Source organism: Pinus tabuliformis, chromosome 7 (genome assembly GCF_031772625.1).
Source record: "Pinus tabuliformis cultivar Carrire ecotype Pingquan chromosome 7, CPIR1, whole genome shotgun sequence".
Classification (NCBI taxonomy): Eukaryota; Viridiplantae; Streptophyta; class Pinopsida; order Pinales; family Pinaceae; genus Pinus; species Pinus tabuliformis.
Window position 1 is genome coordinate 1,006,854,666 of NC_142293.1, and position 26,859 is coordinate 1,006,881,524.

Below are 26,859 nucleotides of genomic sequence, written 5' to 3' on the forward strand. Positions count from 1 at the left end.
TCCTCAAAGTTAACAAAAGTAAATGGATGAGTGTGAATTATTGAAGAAATAAAATCATTAGGCTTCAATTCTAGTAATTGTAGACCTAGTTATACATAGTACGTTTATTGATAATTTTCCTCTAAACCTACTTGGAAGAGTGTTAAAATTCCATGTTGGCTCCCGCACTTGAGAAAATACTAGTCTACTAGGTATAGATAATGTCTCAAGTTTGTCATCTACTCTTCATGAAAAAGTAGCCAACAAAATATATTATGTTTATCATGTGAATGAGTTATCTTCTAACACAAATTCATCATTGGGAGATTAAATCATGTCCTTGAACATATTTGTAAATTATAATTGGCTTTTGAATTCACTTATTGGTTGTTTTTCATAAGTTATGCCATATGTGATCTCACAATGAATTACATTTGGTAAAATTATTTTTTTATTTATTTATGCTAGTATTGATGTTAATTTAAACAAGAACTCAACAAATTATAGATATAACCTAAATACAAAGATGAAGTAGAAATAAAACTTCTTTTCATTAATATCGAATAATGAAATATGCTTACAAATAGAATGGAAATGAGACTAGCTCGGGCGGTGGTAGCTTATCTTTGAGAAACGATGTGGCAGCTACATGCCTTGCAACTAATTTACAATGAGGTTCAAAGGATTTTTTATTATTGTACAATAAGATAAAACCCTCAACAATGAAAATCCTAACCCGAGGAGATGTAACACCAATAGTTTATGGGCCACGTTGGGGTTAGTTGGGCAGCCAACTTCCAGGGTTCGTAGCTCGGTCATAGTATCTCCATTTGATGTACATGATACCTCGTTGGAAATATCTCTCCAAGGACTAAAAATTAAAGTGTGATTCCAATGACATCACTGATGGGAATATTTCCAACACATGTCATTTAGGGCCTCAAAACGGCTCCGCAAGTTGAGGACCCAAAAATTGCCAAAAATAGTAAAATGTGGTACAATTAAGGAAACTTAAAAAATGAAAGAAACAATGGTGGGGGTGAGAGTGGAATAGGTAGGTGGCCACCAATATCCACCTAGATCAAGTATATTACAAGGCTTGTTATGATAATGTCTAGAAGAGTTGGCCTTGTAAAGATTGTAGTCTCTTTACATCTAATAAGTCCCATTTTTTTGGTTATATTTTTTTTACTATTTATTGTGGGTAATGAATGTTCACTTCCCCAAATCCATTTTCCAAAATTTATAACAAATGTTATTTACTATGGTTGTATGTCATCTATGTTCTTACCATAATTACACATTCTCACATAATAATTGCATGTGGTCCAAAAATATGAACAACATGTAGATTTTAGAAGGATATTGAAGTTCTCTATACTTTTACATTCAGATTTATTGCTATTCAATTTCTTGCCATGCCAAATACTAACCATGAATTATGAGAGAACTTGCAATTAAGGGATTAGTAAGTGACTCCTTATTTCAAGTATTTTTCCAATTTCATGTACTAAAAAAAATTAACTCTTTTGCAATCACTTTAAAGTATACTTATAATAGTTTACTTGTTTTTCATATTTTTCTCATTTAGTTGGAAACCAATTAGTTTCAACCCTATTCTTCACACTAGTTTTCTACGATTGTATGGATTTATACAAGTATATGCCATAGGATTTTCTAACAAATTTGTATCCAATCTCCAATGTAGTGCTTGCATGAAACAATGGTGAAGATATTTTTATTACATTTGGTGGATACAATGGAAGCTATTTCTTACCCAAAAAGAAATTTGTTTTTAGAACTAGATCACCATCCCCATTTCTTACATTATATTTCACTTCTTACTATTGTTGTACCGTCTAGATTGTACCATTACTCATATGATTTTTTATATTTGCATTCAAGCATGTTGGCAACATATGGTTTTATGTTTCTTCTTTCTATTTCTCTATACGTATCACAAAAATATCTTGTACCTAAAACTAATATTGTCTTTTATATTTGTTTGCCTGAAACATATGGTTTTAAAGCTTTTTATATTTTTATGTACGTAGTTGCACCATTTCTTACACCTGAAACTCCTCATTTGTATTCACTTTATGTATCTTGGGTAGGATGTATTAATTTAGGTACAAGTTACCATTATTTTCCTAGGAATGATGTGCCATTATTGAGTCTAGTTTGGTCCCAAGGTGCTATTATATATGGTTAGTATGATGTGCTCCCATTTTGGATAGAATGAATTGTTGGAAAATTTTGAATACATATAACATAAACTTTTGTTTGGACATGCATTAGTAATTTGTTTGTGGTTTATTTTTCGAATAATATTGTATTCTATTCATGATTTTGTTATTTAATGTGGATGAAATTCCATTCAACATGAGAAGTAAATATTCAAGAGGTTGATTCATTGGATATGTTGCAGGAATTTTTTATTTACTACTTTAATTTTGAATCTATTTTAGAACCGAAGATAGGTGTTCTAAACACAAATCTCCCCATTCAACCTAGGAATTATCATGTCTTCATGTATTCTCATATTTCTTCACATGCTATTTATTTCAAATAGATGACTTTTTTTGTTAAGAAAATAATTTTGGAATACTTCAATAGGTGATGTTGATAGTTCAATGCCATATAATTGCAAATTCATGGTGAAAGAGATTTTCACTCCATTACAAGAGAGAATGTCATAAATATATTCTCAATGAATCTACTCGTACTTTTTTTATTCATGTATTGATTATATAGAGTCCACTAATGGATGTGTAAACCATAATTTAATTCCTAGATATAAAGTCCACTATTGCGTGATATAAGAAATATACAACAATATAACAAGAAATCAAGATAACAATATATTATTATTTAAAATGAGAATATAAGAAAGATTTTAAATTTAACATATGTCTATATACACACACACATACAAGTAAATAATAAATTATGGTAAAGAAATAACATGAACAAAAATTAATTAAACATATTTAAAGAAATTTATACAAAAACAAATCAAGTTATTTCCTTAAATTAAAATATAACAAATATAACAAGAAATCAAGACAAAAATTTATTATTATTTAATAACAATATAATAAACATTTTATTTAACACACAAAAAAAATAATAATGAAAGGATATTTAATAAATAATGAACAAATCTTAATTACACATATAAAAAGAAATAGATTCACAAACAATTCTTTGTTTCCTTAAATTCAAGACAATATAACACATAGGCTATAAATGTATCATCCAACAATATGTCCGATTCACATGAAATGTGCTAGTGGAAAATTTTCAAGAATGGTATCATGATCTTCTATGGATAATTTCCATTATTGTTTATTTCCCTAGTTGTCACTTCTTTCAACTACAATCGAGCTTCTATGACCAAATAACTATATTGGGCATCTATAACATCTAGCTAGTAGTCTTCAAAAATAATGTGGCCTTTACATTTATTTACTTCCTCAAAAAAATATGCCATTAACACCACTAAAGAAATGATATGTATAATTTGGAGCATCATTAAATTCTTATATCATTGTGACTTTTGAGCTAGTGCATCACAATAAATAATAATGAACTTTATTTAGATTAGTTTCTAATGCAATGACACCAATTATATCACCTTCTCTAACCATATAAAAATTACGTTCATAATCCTTGTCAATCACAACCACTTCATTATCCATCCCCTCATTAGTCTACCTTCAAAATTGGGGAAATTTTTTCAATCCTTCATTTGTTTTACATATCTGTTATTGTGGTTTGACACATGCATTAGTGGACTCTATATCATTAATACATGAAGCACAAAAGTAAGTGTAGATTTTTTTTTCCTGAATTGAGAATATATTTATCACATTCTCTCTTCTAATGGAGTGCAAACCTCTTGTTTCATGGATTTGTTAACAACTATATGGCATTGAACTATCAACATCACCCACTGAAATATTCCAAAAGTATTTTCTTAACAAAAAAACTCATCTAATTCAAATTTCATGAAATAAATATATCTTTTCGATAGAAAAATGCACCCACACACAAGTACACACACGTGAAAATGTACATATATTTCTATAAATATATACATAGATATACACTTACCTACATACATGAGCCATCCTTGGATTTGATACATGGCTTAAATAATGTTTGCTCCATTTAACAACATCAATTGAATCTACAAGTCAGGAAACCTAGTGATTTAGTTTATTCCTCATAAGTTTACATTTTATGCATGCCCCAACACCCTCATTCTCTTATTTTAAAGGCCCCTCCTAAAAGAAATTTGATGTATAACAAATTTCAGATCTCTTATTAAAGAGAGACAACCACAAGAATGATCATGATCATTTAAATTGATGACCACAACCTTCTAATCATACCCAACCAACCACAAGAATGATCATGATCATTTAAATTCATGAGCACAACCTTCTAATCATACCCAATGTTCTTTAAAAGAGATCTTTCATCTCAATAATTCCTTATAGAGAAAATCAAAACTAAGTTGAAAAAACATGAATCATGTGTATAATCATCACTTATGTAGAAATGTCACTCTTTAATCACTTTATGATTATTTTCATTACTATCAAAACCATCAATATCAAGCTCTTCATACCTATAGAAAATATGCACAAGGATAGAGAAATAGTCTAAATGATAATACTCACTTTTTATTTCATTTTGTGGAGTGGACTATTAGCCTCATTGTCTTAAAATCAATAATAAATTAAATTATTAAATTAAATAAATAAAATCATGAGAATTCCTCAAACTAAAGACTCTAGTTTGGATGAGAGATTCTCTCCAACTAGCACTCCTAAATTAGTGTGTAAGTTGAGAAATTGTCTCAACCAAGTGAGTCCAAGATAGATGCACTATATTAAGACCACTTGCTTGTGTATTTAAATGTATTATTAAATTATTTGAATAAGAGAGAATTATATGAGTATGAGAGACCACATGACAACTCTCTGCCCTTTCTGCCAATTTAGTTTGTGTCTCTTAATTTGTTGTGCATATGGTTATATGGCTTTATTATTCTTCCTCATGTTGTATCAGAGCCATGGTGAGATTTGTGAGAGGCTAGCATGAGCTTAAGGCCTGAGAGTCCAATATTTTGTGTTTGGAATTAAATAGAGAGTTGTGCTGTTGTTAATGAACATCAAAGGGAATCTACGCACTCGTGATAAATCTTCCTTTAGAAATAAGTGATGGCTATGATACTTTGGATCATGGATCGAAGGACAAAATGGTAATTTTCCATGGATCTAAGATTATGAACTAGTCAATGCATTAATCGATCAATGGTGGCGTGAGGATAGTTGCAGTTAGGGCTTCCATTTCTCCATGAAGTGCCACAAACATAACAAAATTCGTGTCGGCAACTAAAAGTAACGTGATTACATCCATAGATCAATTCAACCATTGATTTGAAATTTCCATAGCGGTGCCACTTACTATCCTTAGCAAGCTTGAGAAGCAGAAAATTCGCTTCATTTTTGTCAGTGACAGACAGCACTGTAGATTTGCATGCCACAGAGCCTTGCAAGTGCATGCAGAACAACTTGCTGCAGAAGGGGAATTTTGTCATTTCCACATCCTCCACATCCAAGGTTTGAACACTTTCCTTGACAAGAAGTACAGAGTAGTTACAATATGCCAATTTGAGTTTGGATGGCATCTATGATTTTGTTTAAAATTGATCGCTTTTTGTTGGAGGGACATATTTTATGAAGCGGGGAAAGCATTCGATTAAGGGGCGAAGTTATATAAACACAGAGGATCCTAAATCGAAGGGGTTCAAAGATCTAACCTCACTGGGCGTGATTTCCTACATGGACTATATTCATCTAGCTTGTTTTCATTCCTAGACTAGTTACTTCAAAGCATAAGCCCAATGCTGGTGTCAAAATCTTACGTTTTCATGTGCTATATGTCTGAGTCGATTTTTTGAATTGAGACCATTTCTGTTCTTCAAAACTGCTTATCGATTTATTTTATTGTCTTCTTAATTGATTAGGAGGAACGTCGAATTGGTCATTTTAGTCGAATTGGTCATTTCATAATCGTTCTGATTTTTTAAATTTTAGCTACATGAAATTTTCAATCTGCAGATTTACGTAATTTTGGACACATATCCAGCAGCTGCTCCATGGAATCATCAAGTGGGCATCCCGTCCTCTTCTCCATTTCCTCCTCATCCTCCTTCAACCACAGTATCGCGTGGAGTCTCTCACGCATGATCCTGAAATTCTTTGCCAACCTTTCCACATTGTAAACCTCGAGATGAAAACCTAAAGTGGTGATTTGTGAATCGAAAGTGGATTTTGCATCAGTTGTGCCATTAGCTTGAAGGTATCAGTTTGAGGTCTGTTAATGCCCTGTATGCTTAAAAATTAAGCTCAAAATGCCTTGAAGAGTGAATTTGGACGATTTATCACTTATAATGGTGATAAAACCCTCTGTATTCAGGATATTTGGAGGAAAATGTAGAGATTTTTTTGTCTATTTGGAGCTCTCTAAGTAGCGGAGGTGTCGATGCAAAGTAATTGACAAAAGTGGAGTGAGTGTTGGAGGTATATTTTGTTTTTAAGTGGAGTGATAAGGTTATAAAGTGTGATTTTTGAGAGATATAAAATGTGGAGAAATAAGGTATACTGCTTAAATTAAATGAGTGATTTTTAGGAGAGAGAAGGAGTGGATAAACTATTTTTTTATGTAATGTAGTAATAAGTGATTTTGTGGAGTGATAAGGTGAAATTATTTTGTTTTTGGAGTGATAAGTTTTTTTTTTGTGTTTTGTATTGTTGTAATCTAAAGTAATGTTTTACTTTGAGAGTGATTGAGCAAGTGTGGGAAATTATTTGAAGACAAAAGTTTTCAAGTGTGACATTCTCATTGCTTGAGAAGGTGAAGATTCATGTACTCCCATACTTAAATAAAACCATATCTTTTCGGTGGTGATTGTGTCCTAGACCTGCCCAAAATTGAATAAGGGGATGTTCGGTACACCGTGTGTAATGAATGTAGGTGCATGACTTGTGTTCAAATTACCTCTTTGTATTATGTTTAAACAACTACATGCACATAAGAAAGCTTAAGTATAAAAACACTCGATCAATCTTTTGAAATCAAAGCTCCCATAATCAATTAATTTCATAAGCACAAAGCGTCACATCATTGACTTGATAAAAGTAATATTCTGCAACAACATTTCACAACAGCTAATTCATGCCATCAAGTTAAGGATGCTACAACATCAAGCACTTCAAACCTAATCGCATCAACAACACTTTTTATTTTAAACTGAATTTTCAGGGTGCATTTTCAGTTGTAACCGACACCCTCATTTGATTTGTTACAATGCATACATTAAGTCAAGTTAGTTGACACTTGAACATTTATCATTTGGGTGCATTTTTGACAGTGTTCGACACCCATCATTATTTTAGCACATTCAGTGGATCACTAAGTGTAGTAATCACACAAGAGTTGAAGACAACAACTATTTGAAGCAATTACAATCAAGCAAGTGAGCCTGTCAAAATAAAGTGCGAATGTTCAAAGCGCAACATTTACAACAAGCGAGCCTATGTAAATTTCATTAAAGCATTCATAATGCTTCATTCAAGCAAAGCGATCGTCATCAAGCGAGCATACAATTAGCAGTTCAAGCAAGTGTTTAAAAGCATAGGCACAATTGAGTGTGTCATTTCAGTGGTTGACTCAAGTTCACATGGCAAAAATCATTCAATTGTTAAAGATTCTTAACAATTTGATCCTCTCAAATGTTGAAGACATAGTGCACATCAGCAAAACCACACTTGATGACATTCAAGTGCATATTCAGCATGCACATGAAACAATTGAGTTCCTTCAACTAGTGTCGCAACTATAGAGAAATGAGTTGCAAGAGTGGCATGTTGCTTCCAAGTATTTGACCAATCCAGAGACAAGTGATAATTCGACTTCATTCATCCAACTAGCTTCAAGTGTTGAAGTTGTTCCAGTTCAACTTTCTTCCAAACCCATCAACAAATCATGGGAATAAATTCAAAGTAATCGAAATCGATGAGGATTATTATATGAAAAATATGAAAACAACTTCCATATCCCCGATTGTTCTAATTTGATCAAGTTCAACAGTGCAGGACTTCTTCATCAACTTCAATCAGCAAGGCATGTGAAAGTTGCAAATAAACGACATGTGCACAAACTGAAGTTGTAGTCAAAGCAAAATGCCTTCATTGTCACGGAACCGATCATCTAAAAGATCAATGTTTTGATCTCCATCCTTTTCACCATTGTGGCAAGTCAAATCATTCACCAGAGAAATGCAACAAATAACAACAGTCATCCAGATTGAAGATAAATTATTCATGGATTGATCCTTAGGAATGGCCATCCACAGCCAGAAGATTGTACAGGTTTTACAATCAGATTCACTCACACATATTATAGTCAACAGTTAATTGAAGATGGTACTCTCATGCACCTAAAAGCGGGAGTACTAGAGTGAAACTCTCCTAAAACTGAAGGGGGGAGTTCCGAGTTCACATATATTTTGGGGAAGATTGTCTCTCCTTTCAGCTCACAAAGGGGGGAAACTTTCAATGAAATTGACAAGTGGTTAATAGACTAAAAGTCTCGACAACATAAGCGAAGCAGCTAATGGGCATCTCCATCAGCTAGTGGGCGTTCATCATATTTTGTTAGTGGACACAGGATGTTGATTTCAAGCAAAGGATAGTTGGATCCTTTTGCAGCTTGGCACATGATGGAGCTGTCAAGTGACATTTAGAGATGAATCAAAACATGTAACTGATTCATTTTCTCTTCAGATTTGAGCTTTTTCAGCATCCAGCGTTAGCGGTTTTTTAGGCAAATGTTTTTTTTGAGGATCAGCTTGAGAACTTGGAAGATGGTTCCTTGTTCATTTTGGACTTATCATTGGGGGGGGATGTTAGCCTCACACTCTTAAAAATCAATAATAAATCCAACTATAAATTAAATAAATAAAATCATGATAATTCCTCAAACCAAGTGTTATAGTTTGGATGAGAGATTCTCTCCAACTAACTCTCCTAAATTAGTGTGTAAGTTGAGAAATTGTCTCAACCAAGTGAGTCTAAGATAGACGCACTATCTTAAGACCACTTGCTCATGTATTTAAATTTATTATTAAATTATTTGAATAAGAGAGAATTACATGAGTATGAGAGGCCACATGATGGCTCTCTACCTTTTCCGCCAGTTTAGTTTCTGTGTGTTAATTTGTTGTGCATATGGTTATATGGCTTTGTGATTCTTCTTCATGAACATGTAATTATTGGAAAAATTAACCGCTACAAATATTGTTTCCTTTGGAAATACATGGCATCATTTTTTATACTATAAGTCCTACCATTTTTCTATATGAGAGTACTTATTATATTTATATATTTTATCAGTGAACTTCAACATAAAATATGTCACAAAAATGTTGTCTTCTAGTAAATTGATCTTTCTTCATGTCGTCATTGAATTGTAACGATAGTGTGGGAAACATGTTGATATCCTTTCCACTTCATAGAAATATTTTACAATTTCCAAACATTGGGATCAATGGGATGCCTAGCATCAAAGAGTGCCAAATGAGAACATGTTTTGCATTTTCTTACACCAACACATTCTTTCTTATAAATTAGTTATCCATTTTCTCAAGCACATAATATCTTAGATAAAAATTCATGAACACTTGAAGGAGGGGGATCATAGGACCAATATTCTATTACACATTTTAGAAATGGCTCATAATATGTTTGGAATTGTGCATCAAATCAATAAAAAAATCTGTCACAAACAGTGACATCAATAACATACGATGTCTAAGATTCAAAATGTATTAAGGGAAATCTTCACATCATTGTTATTCTAAATTATGAAATATGGAATAGCTTCACGTGAGTGATTTGTTTTATATTTTTTCCATGAGTTTCATAAATCCCTCTATATATACTATGTCACACACAACCCTTTTGATTCAGTGACGCACTAGAATGCAAGTGCAAAAAATCTTTCACCCTATCTCTTACATCATATAGTTGTCTCTCTTGATAGAATTGCCTAAAGATTATCCCAACCTGCAATCTCATCATTTCAATCTACTTGAATCCTAACTTTTTTATGCCTCCATAGATTTTTTTTCTTAATGTTTTATACAATGTCATTGTCATTGACATCAATGAATTTGACACATTTCATTTTCTTACAATACTTATTAACATTTATTTATGAGGATTTCTACCATCTAGAGATAGATTTTATGATACCAACTATTTATCCTCACCTATTTGCAATCTCTAATTCCGAGTAATTGAATTAGATTTCCTAGATATTTGGGTTTTAAGATTTTATGTAACATATGAGCTTGTGGTATGGTAGATTTACTTTCAATAAACTTTTCACTTGCCACATTTACTTTATTTCGAAATGTATGTTGATTGATTGATGGCCCCATTTATTTCATTTTAGTTGGATCTATATTCTCTAGAAGATTATCTTCAAAGACAATGTTCTTGTAACTCCCTCTTAATTTTCGTGTTTGTCTATATGTGGTAGGATCTTGTTGTTTGTTAGATGTTGTCCTTACATAAAAAATATAAATTTATACTTTTTACTTGATATGTACATTGAACATTATTAAAACTTTATAATAGTGACTTTTAAATATTTAATATAAGTAATAAAAAATTCCAAATGAAAACATTAATTGAATCATTAATAATATCATATGCTCCTTCACAAGTTCCTCAACATCTCTCATTTCCTCATCATTTTCATCCACATCCACATATTTTACAAGCTCTCTATTTCCTACCTCTGCATCTCCTCTGGGCTCTCTATTTTATATCCCACATCTTCTTCAATCTCTCTATTCGGTACCTCCATATCTCCTTGAAGCTCTCTTTTTTGTGCCTCCACATTTCTTTTAGCCTCTCTATTTTACCATATTTTTCTCCTCGTTGCTTGTAGCCTATAATTTTTACCTTAAATCAATTTTAATGTACTAATGTGATTGTACATCTGGTTAAAATTCCCTCGGTCTCAAATGTTTACAATTCCCTTGTCTTCCCTTATAAAAAAACAATGTTTGTATCTTAAACATAAATGTTTTCTTACTTTGCACTGCACACTCCACACTTCACACTTCACAATTATTTTCCTTCATCTAATCTTCTAGCTGAGAATATATATGATTTTTGGTCCAAAGTTTTGCACATTGAATAGGTGGCATTGATTGAACAAATGATGAATCGGTTGAAAAAATATCGACAGAGAGTTTGAAAATCTCTTGACTGAGTGTTTGGTTAGTGTAAACTTTCATATAAGAGATTTTTAAACTCTTGGATGAGATTTCTGCTAGGTGAGAGAGTCTCTAATAAAACTCTTGGACGATAATTTTTGTAGCACTACACTCCTAGCCAAGATTTTTTCTAAATGAGAGATTATGTACTCTGGTCCAATTGTTCAGAAATATTTCAACCCAGTTTTGTTTGCCATGAAGTCTTGGTTTAAAGTTTCAAATATTCTTGGGCAATAGTTGTTTTGGGGGAAATCAACAAGGTTAACAAAAACCATAGTTACAAAAAAATTCATTTGAGAGTTTTTAATTTCTCGACTAAGATTTTTGTTTAACTCTCATTTGAAAGTTTTTAGTTAATGAAATTTAGGGAAAACCCTCCAATTTTCGTGAAATGGCAAATTCATAGAAGCTTAATCTATACTAAATTTAAGACTTAGATGATGCCTTTAGTACCATTGGGTTAATTTCTCAATATAGTTTCTAATAATATAAGTTTTATTTGTCTTCATAAAGAGTTTATATATATTACCTCAATTGAAAAATCAGTGACTTCAAAATAAAATAAAAACCAAATCATTTCAAAATTCACATGGGGATTCCTCTCCCTATCCTCTCAAAATGGTTTTTTTAGCTGACTTATTGATGATCACATTCAAATGAAAATCCATGGATCACTAAATGTGTTGAAAAAGCACTTTTTTTTGCCTTTTCCTATTTCATTATAACATAACAAGTAATGCTTGAATCTGAAAATTCACCAAAAATAGTTTGTTTTGGAGTGCAATCTATGTAGATTGTTATGATAGAAAAAAAATTTCCCAAATTTAATTTCCATATCTAAAAACCATGGTTATTTGTTAAGTTACTCATTATACTCTCCTGAAATTTTCAAGTATATGCACTCAATGAACACCAAAATTATCTAGCTATATGTCCATAAAAATATTATAAATATATTAGCGCACATGAGAGAAAATTCTTTACAAATATTGATTTTACTTAAAATCAAAATTATCAAACAAAAAATGAGTTTCCAAAAGTTGAGGTTGAGAAAACCTAAAAATTCACAATTTCTATGTTAAAATAAGCTAAAATTATTTCCCGATTTCACATTTTCACCCAACAAAGCAAGAGAAATAACCTTTTTGGAACCCAACAGTAACAATTCAATGTGCACATAGTATTTTACCACTTCCTTCATTGCTCCATAGGATTAGAAATCAACATCTACATAGAAATCAATGGATAGAATTCAAGTAGTCAAATAGGATTACAAATAATCATCTACATGAAATACACACTTATACTACAAGTAATTTTCTTCCCTTTCTCTTCCCCCTGAATATATATATATATATATATATATATATATATATATATATATATATATATATATATATATCCTTATTTATCTCCCTTTATCAACCCACAAGCATACACACTCTCTCTATTCATATAAATCTATCTCTCCTTCCCTCCCTCTCTCTATTTCTCTCTTCTTCCCTCTCTCCCCCTTCCATCTATATCAATGTCTCCCTTTGTATGTCCTTCTTCACCTCTCTATATAAACCCCCAAACATACACATTGTTTCTCCATATCTATCTATATCTACATCCCTCTCTCTCCCCCTCTCCCTCTCCATCTTTGTCTCCCCCTTCCAATTCAATATCTCTCTCTCTCCCTTCCTCTCAATTCCTCTATATCTTCCATTATATCTATACGTTTCTCTTCAAACTCCCTCTATCTCTCCTCCTCAGCACTCTCTATCTCTCTCTCCTCTAACTCTATCACTATCTCCCTCCCTCTCTCATTCCCTCTCTCCCTTATCTCCATCTCTCCTTCTTTTTATTTGTATCTCACCCCCAAAAATACACATGCACTCTCTCTCTCTCCCCACCTTCCTCTCTCTATATGTTTTTATTCTTCCCTCCCTTCTTTTCCTCCAACTCCATATCTCTCTTCCTCTCTTTCTCATTCACTCTCTCCTCCTCTCCCTCTCTCCATATTTGTGTCCCTCTCTCTTTCTTACCATTGTCTCCCTCTCTCTCTTCTCTCCTTCTCTCTTTCTTTACTCCTTTTTTCTCTCCCTCACTTCATCTCAATCTCTCCCTTATCCCTCCTTCTATGTCTCCACCTCTATCACTAGTTTTTTGTTCTTCCCTCCCATATATATTTGGAGCTAATATACATTCTAATATATTAATATATATTATAATATAATAAATGATATCCTATATTAAATTAAATATTATATTAATCCAAAATTAATAAATTTAAAATTATTAACATTAAATTTTTAATATTAATATTAGATTTAACAAGGTTTATACATGACATGGAAACAAAAACCATAATAAAATTTGGAATTTTAATGTGGTAAACACTTTAATTTTAATATGCAATTTTAATTTTCTAAAATATTTTGTGGAAGGTAAATTTATGATCCATTCAAATTCAACGTATATGATAAGGTATATTTTGAGTATGGATAGACATACTTAGACATTGCCCCCATAATGGGTTGTAGAATGCACCCCTAGGCGCAATAACATAAAAAAATTTCTAATATTGTTCATATTTTGAACAGGGAAAAACATACTTACACCTTACCCTCATATTGGTCTATATAATGTGCATATTGGTGAAATAACATAAAGAAATTCTAGTGTTGTTCATAACCTAGGTCAAGCTGAATTTTCAATTTTAGTCAAATAATATCATATCAACTTGGTTAAATTATCACTGAATTAGATTTTACATATCTATTGATTCTAAAATCTAAATTATGGGATTGGGGACTTCACATAAGGATTTGAATTTATAGAGGCTTGATCGAGATAAATAGCTCGATCAAGCTGAATAGCTCAATTGAGCGAGATAGTTCCATCGAGCCCTAGTTATACACTTAAATGTATAGTGATGTACCTAAGAAAATAATTCTAGGTTAGGAAGTATGTGAGAGCATCTAAAATATTTTCCTTTTTTTTTTAAATTTTCAATGACCAATGTTCTAAATTCAAAGAGGTGTTGAATCTTAATTAATCATGATATAATAAAATGGTTGGTTCTCCACCTCTTGACAAAAATTTGGTTTAAACAAGATGTGTAAGGCAGAAATCAAAGAGTTTATGGTCTATCAAAAATCAGACAGATTATTTAGTTAACCATATTGAAAAGTTGCATGTAACCAATGTTTACAACTTAAGAAAAATATATTTTAATTTTTGAAGAAGCGACAATTTAAAGATGTAAAGGATTTATTTCAGACAAAGAATCCAATAAACTAGTCTTTGTAATATATTATAGCTTCACAGGGGATTTAAGACAAGTGTACACTCAACCTTATCTCACCCATATTTTTCATTCAAAATTAAATATATGCAAAAATTTACAATATGAAATGAAATAACAATGAATATCTCACAAGAACACAACTTTGAGGAATACATATTTTCATTAAAATTAGAGAACTTTAGAGGAATACAACTATGCTTGATAGCTTATCCCAAGGGTTCAACCCTTTGTAGATTGATATATGAAGTATTTATACAATTTTCCTTAAAATATCTTGATTAAAATATCAAGAATTATTTACAAGATATCTATGAAAAAATTGTTTACAAAAATAGTACAAGAAAATAGGAAAAATATATTGTTACTGATTTCAAGGATTCTGATGATGACGTCAACTCAAAAGGTTGTTTCTTTGTTGTTGAAGATTAATATATGTTTACTAAAGAAGCTAACATAATTTATCCCATCTTTATTCATCTCTAATGGAAAATTTGATTAACTTTCTATACGTTTCATCCACTTCGATATATTTCTAGAAAGTGGGCTTGATTATAAATAGATGTTTTATTTCATGTTTGATAACTAAATTGAAATTCAAAACTTCCATGAAATAGTTCCCTGTAATAGTTCCCTTTATAGTGGAAAAAATGTATTTCTCTTTTGCTATGGAATATAACTTGTGTTGATAACCATCGAACCTAACTAATTTATCTCCCATCCCCTTTAAACATGGAAGTCTTTTTTGAAGTAGTATAATGAAATTTCTATGGAATTTTTGAATGTTAGCTTGCAAATTATGACATTTATTATCTAACTATAACATAAAATTTATGCTAGTAAGAACTCTTCTTACCTCAAGAATTGTCTTAGTTCTATATGCAATCTCATACTCTTCTAGTTTTGTTTTTTCCTTTGAATTTAAAATTATTATTAAGGTAGTAGCTTCATCTCGTTTCCACCCCAAATTTTTCTTTACGTCTTCTATTTCTTCTTTTCATTTTTGCACCAACTCTTCTTTCTCAAAAATAATTTCAATTGAAGGCCAAATCTCAATCATTGCTTCATTAATATCTACCTAGATATTCTCCTTTTCTTGTGTAATTACTTGTGCCTTAGCAGATTCATTCTTTATAAATTCAATCCTCTGAGTTAATCTGTGATTTTTTTGAAGCTCTCACAAATACACATGATAAATTTTTTATTTTTGTTCTTGGATATTATTAAACTGAGCTTTCAGTTTTTTAATCTCTTTCCCTCTAATAGATAAATCTTTCATATCTCTCACTAATTCAGTTGATGTATTTATAGGCTTTGTCTCCACAGTTTTAGTATCTATTGAAGTAGAAGCCCATGTTGTTGATGTATTTGTGATTGGAACTGTTGTTAGAGGAATAACTGCTAATTGAGCTGATTGTTGTTCTTTCTCTTTTAGCAAAATTTTCTATTTCAGTGTCCATTTCATTAATATGTTCATTTTGTTCAATGAAGATTTTGAACATATCTTCTTTTTTGTATTCGAGCTGACTAACTTCCTTTCTATGTGGATATTGAGTAGATGGAAGTTTCAGCTGCTTCTTTAATACTGCAAGACCAACATTTTTTCTTTTAATTATCTCCTCAACATCTTTTACATTACTTAGATCATATCCAAGCTTCATCACCAAATCCTTTAAGGACTTTACCTTGTTGTCTTTTAAAAAAGAAGATATTTTTTTCTAATTTGAATTGAGGTTAGATATTGTTAACTCAAGCCTCGAGTGTGAAAGCTGCGATTTCTGAATTTTGTCAGCGTAGAATACAACATTTCAGCTATTTGTTTATGAAAATCCTTTTAATAAATAGGATGGATTTGATCAATCTTAATAGAAAAAATGGACTTTTGTAGTCATCTGCGGTCTTAGGAAAATGAACTTCGGCTTCAAGGAAATCTATTTGTATTTTTCCTTTCTTGGTATTAAAATCAGAGAGAAGTATGTGGTGTGATGATGTTGTTTGCTTCCAAAACTAATAATAGGTTGTAGCTTTCAATATTTAATTCTTCTTTTTGATTTCCTTATATCTTGCAAATATACATGGATCAGCTTGATCATGGCCTAATTCGCCTCATTGAGATGCTTTCAATGGCCCTTGAGAAGCTCAAGATTTTGGTGACCCTATAAATATTTCTTCATTTCCAGGGAAGACATTATCATAAGGACGTGTAATGCTATTTTATTTTGTGTATTTTCCTCTTGTAAATATTCTTCTGCTAGATTAATTTTATGTCTGTTTTTGTATATTTGGAATTCTTTCCCTTGAATTTCTAAGTCCAGAGGAGAAAGAGTTTCCCTTGGTCTTTTATCATACCTTTCCTATAACACTGGAGTCTATGATGTTGTCGAAGAAAGTACGTGTTCCTCTACTTCTTGAAGTGTATTTTCTTGCCATTCATCTTGATTCATATATTGCTCAATTTAAAGTCTAGGGGTGTGATTATAAGGAGTAGTTTTATGCTCTACTCTCAACTTTGTGACAATTCGCAAAGGATCATATATCCACATAAAACTAAGTTTAAATTTCATTTTTTTAAGAGGATATCTCCTTCCTTTTTTGTTGCCCTGGAATTATAAATGAAAAGTACAACCTGTGTTTTGATATAAAACTAATATTTCTTTTTGGTTAACACAAAGTCTAGCTCATCCATACTTATGATTTTCTTAATATACTCTAATGAAAAAATAACTATGGGAACAAACTTAGACAATTTATATGGACGAAATTCACATCCATACACTTTGATCTCGATGTAGTTTTGATACACTACCATTCACCTGTCTTTGTGTGTTCACTCAAATGTAGAATTCTCTTAATCTCAGGCCCAATTCTAGATTCATCATCATTGTTATGTAGGAAATAAACTTTGTATAAAATTTGATCCATATAATCATTGAATGTGAATTCATTGGTATTCTTCCTTACCAATGAAGTCCAATGAATCACAGACTGTGCATTTCCCTGTTCATCTAGTTTCTGGAGTGATAATTAAAAATTATATGCTTAATCGAATGAGAACAAGTAATATAAGACTCAAGCATGCTTGAAAACTCCTTCGGTACAAAAGCTACGAAATTTTTCATGGATGACCTCTCCCTAGAATTCACTATAATGAATAATAACTAAAGGCTTTTCTCCTACGAAGAACAATAATATAAAACCTATAATTTCTCCATCAACCCATTGATTGGTTTGATATCCAAACAAACAAGAAGCTATCGAAATAATTTGTTTTGTCATTTCTCGAAACATTGAGGATGGGTAAGGTGGGTTTGTTTTTGGAAATTGGACATATTCATGCAGAAATGTCTCAAACAATTTTGCTTTGTGGGGAAAAGTGAGGTTTCTGCAGAGTTTCATGAGGGAGTCTATAAAGAAGGGATGCAAAGAGGCTGAATCTTGGATTTGGAACATTTGATATATGGATTCAGGGGTAATTGTGAACAATATGTCATTTTTCTAGGCAACAATACCTCTTTCACTCAGTATGTACATGATATGGCACCATGAGACAAATTCTTGGAAATGATGGGTTTGTGGAAAACCAATTGAGGTAGGAAGGAGTCCCACAAACTCAATTCCTCACTGAGATTATTTTTTTTGTTTTAACTAATTGTGGATTTCATAAAGATCAAACTCACAATTGGTTTCAAAGATTTTATAATGTTGATCTACTAAGGGCTAGTGATCTAGGTGAATTATAGTTGGAAGCATAAGGTTATCCACTACGGATTTAGATTTACCCTTTGAAGACATTTTGAAAAAAAGTGAAACAAAATAATGCAATTACCTAGGAATTGGTTGGTTCAAAACTATTTGGCTTGATTCTTGGTTGCATTAGCAAGCTCAGTTGCTCAACATCATTGAACAATAGAGAAAAGGACATTTGAATGGGGTTTTCTTTTATTTTGTGGGCAAGAGAATTTACTTTTTACAAATATCCTTTATGGAGTGGACTCATAAATTTTGGAAATGATTATATTCTTAGAACAAATAATTGACGGTAATATAAGAGTTGAAATAGGAATGTGATACTTGGTAAAGGAGGATTGGATTAGCAAGAATGAGATTGATAGTTATTATTTAGGTGGGAATGAGGGAAGGAAAATTTTCAGGGGGGGTGGCAAAATAAATGGTTTAGAGGAGGGGGTATGAAATCAATGAGGGGGTGACACATACACAAAGCAGGATGGGGATAATCTTCTTTTCAAACCACCCGTTTGATTAATTATCAGAGGGGCAAAGGGGGTCTGAAGTCGCTAAGGGCCATCGAGCTTGGTGGAATAGATCATTTCACTTTATTGTAGCGTGATTGATATCACATACGAAAAACAAGTCATATCAACCAAAACTTTATTAACAATTAACTAATCACGATTAAATTTGTGATTTAAACTAATTAAATTAAATTTATTTAATATCTAATGTGGCATTTGAGCTAGCTCGCACATTTTGATTTTTCTAAGGGTTTTCATCACTCTTTTTTTTTAATATATATCTATTTTTTCTTTAAATACCCTTTTCATTTTTTTCTTTATATATATATATATATATATATATATATATATATATATATATATATATATATTTTATTTTTCCTTTTCTTTTCTTTTTCATTTTTTGACAATAAAAGTAAAATGCAAAATAATGTTACAACATCGGCTCCTTCTCAGGACTGTGTTTCCCTGTGAGATGCAAAGAGCATGCAAATTCATGTGGCTTCTCCTAAGGATATGGATTCTTTACTATGAATGTCACACCTTCCATGAAAAATAGATAAAACTGGAAATGTACACTGATTTATGGTTGCAACATCTTTCATTACTCAATATAGTGCTTGAGATACCATCCATTGAGAGGCAATATAGAGTACCTCCCTTCGAGGTTCTCTAAAATGAAAGTATTGTTTTCTTTGACCTGTGCAATTCTGAATGGCCCCAGCTAAATATTATCAAACTTTCCATGATTACCCTTGTTTTCTCTCGGGGCATCCCATTTCAAAACCAGATCTCCTTCCTTGAAATCTCTTTTTCTAGCTTTCCTATCAAACAATTTTTTCATCTTGTTTTGATATTGACGAATTTTATACTGAAATTCATATTTATTTTCATTCAATTCTATAATGTGATTAATTCTCCTAGAAAAATCATCAAGCTCTTCATTTGATTCTTGTAAAAACTTCATGATAGAAAAACTAGTTGTGTAGGAAGAATGGCCTCAGTGCCATAGACAAGCAGAAAAGGGGATTTACATGTTGACCTTTTGTGTGAAACTATGTTAGCCCACACTGCATATTTAAGACGACTGTGTTAATTTATCTTACGGTGTGAAAGAACCTTTTTATTACCTTTACCATTCTTTTATTTGATGACTTTGCGATTTCGTTCCCTTAAGGGTAGTATGGAGTAGAATGATGCAACAAAATCTGATATTTCTCGAAAAAATCTATAATTTTAACACTACTAAATGGTTGTGCATTATCTATAACTATTGTTTTAAGACAACTAAACCTAGATAATATATTTTCTTGAATAAATTTAATGACAACAATATATGTGGCAATTTTGAATAAGATAGCTTCTACCCATTTTGTAAAATAATTTGTCGAAGTTAAAATCCATTTGTGCTGATTGTTGGATATTGGATGTATCTCTCTAATGGAGTCAAGTCCCAACTTTAAAAAATGTGCATGAATCAAACTTGGAATAAGAGGTAGTGTTGTAAATCTTTGTTTACGAGGAAAAATCTGACGTGGAATGCAACTTCTAACTTTTCTCCAATGTGTGAAAACAACTTTGGCCACTAGAAACCTACTCTCAAAATCTTATGTGTTGTTGCTCTCCAAGCACAATGACCTCAACATATTCCTTCATGAAAGTAATCAATAACACCTTCTGTTTCACTCTCAGTCAAGCATGGAAGTAAGATATTTAATGTATCTTTCGAGTAAAGGTTGGCATTTATAATAAAATACTTCATACCCTTCAATTTAAGAGTTCTGCATTGATTTTTGGTGAAATTAGGACAGTGCTCGAAATCAAAAAGAAAAATTACAATATGAGCATACAATTGAGATTATAGGAAATTTTACTCAATGTGAAGTGGAAGAGGAGTTCAGTTTGTAACGACTAGGAAGGTTCTTGTGGATTCTTCTCTAGTGAACTAGAGGAAGTTTCTTGTGGATTCTTCTCACGTGGACTAGAGGAAGGTTTTTTTGGATTCTTATCTCATGACGTAGAGGAAAGTTCTTGTGGATTCCTTTCTTTTGAACTAGTGGATTCTTTCCTCATGAACTAGAGGAAGGTTCTTGTGGATTCTTCTATCATGATATATGCATAATAGTGTTTTTTCCTAGGCCTTTGTAGTTAGATTCATCCAAGTGCTTGGATAAACTATGTCCTTTTACTAACTTAGTAGATTTGGAGTCTAGATTAAATTCAGTAGTTTTAGCTATCCATCTCCCTCTTCTACCATCTATATCACTTTGGCTCAAAATGGTTTTGACAACATTGTTTGGGACATAGGAAGTAATATGGGAATGATGGACATAAGTTCTTAAAGCTCTTAGAGATTGTACAAGGGCATGAGCTTATTTTTCAATGATGTCATATTTAAGCTTTGCATCTCTCATAACTTTAATAAAGAAGGAAATTGGCTGGTCCTCTTAGTAATCATTCATTTGCAGTAAAACAAGAGCTAAAGTGGTGCAAGAGGAAAAACAAAAATTATTGAATGGTTTCGAGTAATGAGGGTTGGCTAGTATTGGGGCTTTATAAATAGCCTTTTTTATTTGTGTAAATTCATATCTAACATGTAGTGTCCATTCAAACTTATGATATTTCTTCAACATGTGAGCAATATCTTTAACAATTTCAACATAGTTTGGTATAAATCTCCTTATAAAATTAGTTTATCCTAAAAAATGTGAATTTCCTTTTTATTTCTAAGGAGACCAATTACCTCCATAGATGAAACTCATTTTGGATCAATTACCACTCCTTCATTTGAGATGATGTGGCCAAGTAACTTTCCTTTCTTTATGATGAACATATATTTCTTTGAGTTGAGGGAAATTTCGAACTTTCCGCACTTATCAAAAACCTTTCTCAAGTGATTTCAGTGATCTTCATTATAATTTGAAAACAGAGTGAGATCATCAAGATAAATAATAATGAACTTATTAATTCATTAAGAGATCCTCACTTTGGCAATAGCTACTCGTGACTTACAATCTAGTGGCATTTTATTATAAATTTTATTAAGTCATTCTATAAAGTCAGCCACACATTCCGTGGGGTTTCTTTCAAGGTCATCAAATTTAGTGAGATAGTACACTAGATCTTTTTTAACTCCGCATCGGTTTTTAAAAATAGTAGCTAATTGATTCCAAGAAGGGATTGAATTATCTCTTAATTGCCTAAAAAATATCCTAACATTTCCTTGAGGAGATTGAACACACAATCTCATGCAGACATCTTCATGATCTATATTCATGTTATCAACAAAGTCTAAGAAAGCTACCAAATTATTGTCACAAGAGAAACGAGTTTCACCATTAAATGTAGGTAAGTTCTTTAGGTATCCATGTGGGAAATTATTTAGCTCACTGGGGAGAAAAAAGGCTGCATAATGAGCCTGAATCATGAGTAGAATACGAGCCATTAAATTTGATGAAGATCAGGAAGATGAAGATGAATATGAAGATGAAGGGGATAAGGATGAACTTTTAGGACTTGTAGGGGGTGAATATGAATTAGAAGATTTTTTAGAAGTTTTCGTTTCTCTAGGTGTTTGTATGACTAATTTATGTTCCTTTGGACCAAACTTTCCTTCAATATCAAACAAAGGATTTGTGTAAACAGAAAAGTTGTCCTCAAAGATAACAAAAGTAGATGGATAAGTGTGAATTATTGAGGAAATAAAGTCACTCAGTTTCAATTATGTTAATTTTAGACCTAGTTATATTTCTGATTTACGAGATTCAGAAAGGGTTTCAAGAATGTGATAGGATTCTAAGTGATAAACTAGAAGAGCTCACTACAAATCAACTCCTTTAGACAACAAATCTAACACTTTACGTGGAAGATATGATATTTCAAGGGGAATTGGGGCTGCTCTAAAAGGATGAGTTTCACAAACAATTTCATATGGATGTATTACAGGAGAAGAAGTAGAGGCTTCTAGTTTTTGTCTTGCAGAGGCAAACCTTATCATTGTCTCAAGATCCGATAATGGAGAATAAAGTTGTGGATCTCAGAGAGACCTAATGTGTTTACATGAAGCAATTTTATTTTTTTGGAATCGTGAGGTGAATGATTTTAACCTACTAACCTTTCATTCACCATTAAAAGGTAAGCTTTTAATCGTTTTCCTAGAGTAAATAATTCAAGTATTTTGTTCCTCGTCACGAGTTTGATGTTGTACCACTGAAGATATTTCTAGGTAAGGAATTATGTGAGAGCATATAAAATATCTTTTTTCTTTTTTTTAAATGCTTGGATGACGAGTTTTCTAAACTAATTCAAACACATGTTGAATCTTAATTAATCATGATATAATCCAATGGTTGGTCCTCCACCTCTTGACATAAATTTGGTTTAAAAGAGATGTCTAAGGAAGAGATCAAATAGTTTATGGTCTACAAAAAATGAGACACATTACTTAATTAACCATATGGAAACGATGCACGTAGCCAATGTTCACATCACAGCAAAAGTATATTTAAATTGATGAAGAAGTGAAAATTTAAGGATGTAGAGGAGTTATTTCAAACAAACACTCAAATAAACTAATCTCTGTAATATATTATAACTTCACAGGGGATTTCAGATATGTTGATACTCAACCTTATCTTAAGGAGGTTTCTTCATTCAAAATTAAATATATGCATAAATTTTGATTATGAAAGGAAATACCAAAGAATAACTCACAAGAACAAAAGTGCTTTAAGGAAAATTGACGATCTTTTCATTAAAATCAAAGAACATCAGATGAATACAATTATACTTGATATCTTATGCCAAGGGTTCAACCCTTTGTACTTTGATATATGAATTATTTATAAATTTTTCCTCAAAATATCTTTAATTATCAATAATTCTTTACAAAAGATCTATAAAAAAATTATTCATAAAAATAGTACAAGAAAATAGGAAAATTTAACTCTTGAAGCTTTATAGCACTTATTTTGAGGATTGTGATGATGAATTGGACTGAAAAGAGTGTTGTTTGGTAGCTGAAGATTAATACATGTTTACTCAAGAAGCTCACATAATTTATCCCATCTTTCTTCAATTCGGATGGAAAATTTGATTAACTTTCTATATGTTTCCTCCAATTCAGTATATTTCTTGAGAGTGGGATTGACTATAAACAAATGTTTTATTTCATGTTTGATAAATAAGTCGAAATTCAAACCTTCCTTGATAGCCTTCCCTCTAATAGTTCCCTTTATGTTGGAAAATGTGGTTTTATGTCTTCTGATGGCGTATAACATTTGTTGATAATCATGGAGTTGAAATAATTTATCTCCCAAACCCTTTAAATCCGGAAGTACATTTTGATGCAGTATATTGATATTTCTATGGAATTTTTGAATGCTCGCCTCGAGATTATGACATTTATTATCTAACTAATTGTTTGTGCCATAGAAGATCCATTCTCTAGAAATTCAATCCTCTCAGTTAATTTGTGAGTTTTCCGAAGCTCTCACAAATACACATTATCAATTTTAATTTTTGTTTTTGGAGATTATTAAGTTGAGCTTTTAGTTTTTTAATCTCCTTCCATCTCATAGATAAATCCTCCATAGCTCTCATTAATTCAGTTGATATATTTGTAGTATGTTTTCACTGTTGTAGTAGTTGGTGATGTAGAAACCCATGCTCTTGATGTAGGTGTGATTGAAACTCTTGTTAGATGAATAACTGCTAATTGAGTTGATTGTTGTTCTTTTGCCTTTAGCATTTTTTCTATTTCAACCTCCATTTCCTTAATCTCTCCATTTTGTTCAATGATGAGTTTGAACATATCTTATTTTTCCTTTCCAAGTTGACTAACTTCCTTTGTTTTTGGATCTTGAGTAGATGAAAGTTTGAGATGCTTCTTTAACGCTGCAATATCAACATTTTCTATTTTAATTATCTCCTCAGTAGCTTTTACATTACTTGGATCATATCCCCGCTTAATCACCAAATATTCTAAAGACTTTATCTCGGTGTCTTTCTCCAAAGAGATTTTTTCTAATTTTAGTTGAGACTAGATATTGTTAGCTGAAGCCTGGAGGCTAGATGCTACCATTGCTGAATTTGTGAGAGTAGAATAGAACGTTTCACCTATCTCTTTATGCAAATCTGTTTGATCAATAGGATGGATTTGATCAATGTTAAAAGAATAAATGGATTTTTTGTGTCATCTCGAGTCTTAGGAAAAAGAACTTCTGCCTCAAGGAAAGATATTTGCATTTTTCCTTTTTGAGTATCAAAAGCACACAGAAGGTTGTGTTGGAATGATGTTGTTTTTTTTGAGAATTAAGAATAGGTTATAACTTTGAATATTTCATTCCTTTTTTTATTTCCTTATATATTTCAAATATACTTGGTTCTCCTTAATCATGGACTAATTCTCCTAATTGAGATGTTTCCAATGGTTCTTGAGAAGCTGAAGATCGTGGTAACCCTATAAATATTTCTACATTTGAACAAAGGGTAGTAGCATAAGGACGTGTTAAGACTATCGTATTCTGTGTATTTTCTTCCTCCAGGACTGTTCTACTAGATTAGTTTTTTGCCTTGTTTAGTATATTTGGAATGATTTCCCTTGATTCTTTTAGTCTAGAGGGGAAACACTTTCCCTTGGTCTTTTTTATCTTGATTTTCTTATGGCACTAGAGTCTATGATGTTGTAGAAGAAAGTACGTGTTCCTCTCCTTCTTGCAATGTATTTTCTTTCCATTCATCTTCATTCATATAGTGCTTAGTTTCAGGTCTAGGAGTGTTAGTATAAGTATTTTTCTCCTATACTCTCAACTTTGAGGAAATTGCTAAAGGATCAAGTGACCAAGTAAAAAGGATTTTAAATTTCATTTGTCTAAGGAGGAGATCTACTTCCTTTACTATTGCCCTAGCATTACAAATGAAAGATCCAATCTTTGTTTTGATCTTACATTGAGATTTCATTTTGGCTAACACAAAGTGTAGATTATCCATATTTATCATTTGCCTAATGTACTCTAATACAAAAAAAATTATGAGAAAAAACTTAGGCAATTTATATGGAGGAAATTCACATCCGTACACTATAATATCGTTGTAGTTTTGATACACATGAGTCACTTGTAGTTGCCTATTCAGTGAGATTTATAATTATCCTGAAGTGAGGTCCAATTCTAGGCTCAACATCACTGTTAAGTAGGAAATAAATTTTGTTTAAAAACTGATCCATATAATCACTAAATGTGAATTCATTGGTATTCTTCCTTACCAAGGAAGTCCAATCAATCACAGATTATGCATTTCCCTTTTCATGTGGTTTCTGTAGTGGAAATTTAAATCTAGCTCCTTGATGAAATAAAAACAAGTAAACTAAGAGTGACCCATGCTTGAAAAATCCTTCGAAAGAAAATTTAACAAATTTTTCATGGATGACTTCTATTGATAATTCATTATAATGAAAAATCACATAAGGCTTTTCTCGTGTTGAGAAAAGAAAATTTAAGAAATTGTTGATGGATGACCTCTACCAAGAATTCACTATAATGAAAAATTACATAAGGCTTTTCTAGTGTTGATAAAAACGATATAAAACTTATAATTGCTTCATCAACCCATTGATCGGTTTGATATCCCAACAAACAAGAAACTGTAGAAATAATTTGTTTTGTCATTTCTCGAAACATTGAGGATGGGTAAGGTGGGTTTGTTTTTGGCAATTGGACAATTTCATGTAGAAATATTTCAAAAATTTTCGCTATGTGGGAAAAATGTAGGTTTTGTAGAGTTACATGACTTAGTCTATAGAGAAGGGGTGCACAGAGGTTGTATTTTGGATTTGGAGCATTTGACATATGGATTTAAGGATAATTATGAACACGATGTCATTTTTATGGGAAACAATAGCTCTCTGACTCGGTATGTATCTCAAATGGGACAATAAGACAAATTCTAGGAAATGATGGGTTTGAAAAATA